We start from the raw sequence: 3,262 nt of genomic DNA, 5'->3' as shown, positions 1-3,262 counted from the left end.
AGGAATGCCATCTATTAAAACATGGTTAATATTTAAACAGTGCCTGTAGTCCTCCCTGCATGCAATTACCACCTGGAGGCAGTGGTGTGTGTGTGCTTGCTTGTACTGTACGTGTTTGGGGGTGAGACTGGTGGGGATGTTGGGCAATTTGGACGACAGGACATGCAAATTTTAAAAGAAGTTAAATCCAGTAACTGCTTGTAGGATAAAAATGTTTGCAGCTTGTTTAGTTAGATATCTGTGCCTGTAACTGAGATGCATCTAAAGAAGTGCTCTCTTTCTCTTTCTCAGTGTGGCTTACCTAACTTTATTGAATGTATGAAGAAAGAGTAAGAAAAAAGAAAGTGAGAGAAAAAGATCAATATTTTGTTCTCTCTCCTAATGCCAGATAAGGCCATCTATGTTAGAAATGGAGTCCACCTATGGTTATTTACCACTTGTTTCCTTGGGTTGATGATAGAAGGGGCCAGAAGCATATTATAATCTTAGACTATATGCAGGCATCCTTTCTTGGGAACAGATTTGGAAAATGTATGAATGAGAATGTTCTACAGAAAGCTCAACCAAAAGAGACCTGACTAACCTGCAGGGTGTAAGGCAAAATTGCCCCTAAGTGCATCCCTCTCCCAAGTAACTAGTAGCTCTAGATTCTCTGTCTTGGTTCCAGGCATATGTGCTCTTATCCAGAGAAAATAGTACCTCTGAGGTTTTAGGTCATCTATTAAATTGCCCAAACTCAATCTACATCTTTTATAAAAATAATTTAGTAAGGTAAATTTTAATCACTGTTAGATATCCACTCAAGACCTTTCCTGAAGCACAGAGGATCATCATTTTAGCATGCCATGTTGTAATATTAGGAAGACTAGGTGTAATCTTTGAGTGCAATATATTAAACAATGAACCAGATTCTCTCCAGTGCCTTAGTCACTTCCTAGTAATAGGTAAAAGAGTGCATTAACTCCCTCAGGCCACTAGGGAATCCTTTAGTACATCAGAGCTCTACATTGTACATCAGAATGACTAAGGCACTGTAAAGAAGAAAGTCCATTAATTTTTGTATCTCACCCTCATCTAGCTATAGCTCTTTAATACCTTATTACAGAATGACTTTTGGACTTGAAATTTGAATAGAATTAGGGATTCAGAAGGGAGCTTCCTCATTTCCAATGAGCTGCACTAAGTGCATGGATATTACTTTGTCCCCCTTATTGGGTGCACTTTTTACAGTGAATAATTTCCCATTTTATTAAAGCAATAAGATGTTCTGTTGTGAGCAGTGCTGGATGATGACTCCATTTCCTTGGTGCTGAAGCTACTCATACGTTTTGCCTTATGAATCATAGTGCATTCAAAGCATGCAATAATAATCCCCTTTCAAAGAGCAGCCTGTACACTCTAGGGGGTAATTATGAAATCGTCCTGTATAATTTTTCCCTAAAGGAATAGAGGAAACAGGAGAAATAAAAACATTATGTATATTGTTTTAAAAAGATATTGATACCTCTAAACATGGGTACACATCCATAATATGTTCTTAATGTGCACCTTTAAATATGTATGCCTTTCTCCATTAATTGACTATGGCTTAATATTTTTAATAGTGCCCTATGTAAAGATGATGTGATCTATGAGTCAAATTTCATGCTGAGTTAATATTCTCAGAACTCTATAAGCTGGTGGTGTCACTTGAGATTTTTTATGAGGTAGGGAATTACATGAAATTCTAGTAATGCCAGTCCCCACACCAAATTATTACAATAAGCACATATCCAAGCAATTTGAACAGACCCTGTTTAAAGCATTGCTTCCTATAGAGCTCAGTTGACAGTCTAAGGAGTTTGGGATGCTACCAACAGGGCATTTTGGATTTCATCTTATATGAAACAAAACACAATCTGGAAATAGACAAATTTATTTTAAGGATTTTATTCACTGATGTCCCGTCAAACTAATTGCTTCAAATCCCTATAGCTACAGCTCAACTTCTGCACTTGCTATTCAGTATTCATAAGGTGGCATGCTTGATTCTTATTGTTTTTAAAGGTTAGAAAATTGGAGAGAGAATACCATTATGTCAACTGTATGGGACTCTGAATCTTAAAGATGTAGATGTAGATGGATATAATCTTCTTTAGAATTTATATACACCCATAGATATGTATTTATATATGCATACATTTTGTACAAATTTACAATGGACTTTTTGTATTCTCTTTTCTGTCATTACAAGAATGAGATGGAAACCAAATAGTTGTTCCACCCTCTTTTCCAGAGAGGATACTGAGAAGTCGGGTATATGCATGCACCTATTTCTCTGGAGTTAAATCTGATGACTTTCTCTTTATTTAATGAAAGGGGAGAGTCCTGTTTGACTCCGGGGAATTGATAATTAGATAAGCTTCCTTTCCTTGTTAGTGACTCAGATGTAGCAAGATAATGAATTTATGACCATATCTATGTGGTCTGAATATCTAGATGGAAAGCAAAAATATCTAGAAGAGATTTAGGGCCATATAGACCACAAACCTGAATTGTGGCTCAATTTTTAATTTTCAACCTATGTGTGGTGTGGAGATACAACTTATATCTACATAGCTAAAGGTAAATCTCTTTAGTTTGATAAGTAGTTTTTGGAAAATATGGATAAATTAGCTTTTAAAAAACCTTTGGCATCTGACTTTTTTCCACCATTTCTATCTATATCAATTGAATTAATTAGATAGTAGTTAAAACTCCATTTTCCATTGTGTAGACATGTTTTAACTGCTTTTATGTGGATGACAGTTGATCAATTGCTAGCCGATATTATGTGGAAGTTATACGTTAACCCGGTCAGGTTCCTCAGGTCCATTCTCATGTGAATCTGGACTTTGAGTATAAATCTAAAAAACCACTTATCTGAGCCACCCTTTTTTGGAACTAGTGTTTGTGGCTCATATGTGTTTTAGTTTACGTTAGAATAAATTGACCTACCTATTGAGGGGGTATTTAATCATTGAATTGAACATAAATCTTGTTCTGATTTGGTTTTTATTTATTTGATAACATTTGAGAAACAGCTTCAATGGTTTGAAATCAATATTTATTAATGTCACCAACCTAATAATACAATTGGTGCCGTGTAGGAATGCTTAGTTTAGAATAAGAATTTAATTAGCTTTAACTGGGGACAATGTCTTATCCAGATGGTCCTACCTGTATGGCAGGGGCGCGTGGGGTTTTACTGTTTTTTTTTTTTTTTTTTTTTTAGGGGGGTTAA

This window comes from Lipotes vexillifer, unplaced genomic scaffold (genome assembly GCF_000442215.2).
Source record: "Lipotes vexillifer unplaced genomic scaffold, Lipotes_vexillifer_v1.1 scaffold1023, whole genome shotgun sequence".
Lineage (NCBI taxonomy): Eukaryota > Metazoa > Chordata > Mammalia > Artiodactyla > Lipotidae > Lipotes > Lipotes vexillifer.
The sequence above is the reverse complement of the archived record's forward strand: the minus strand, read 5'-3'. Positions refer to the sequence as shown.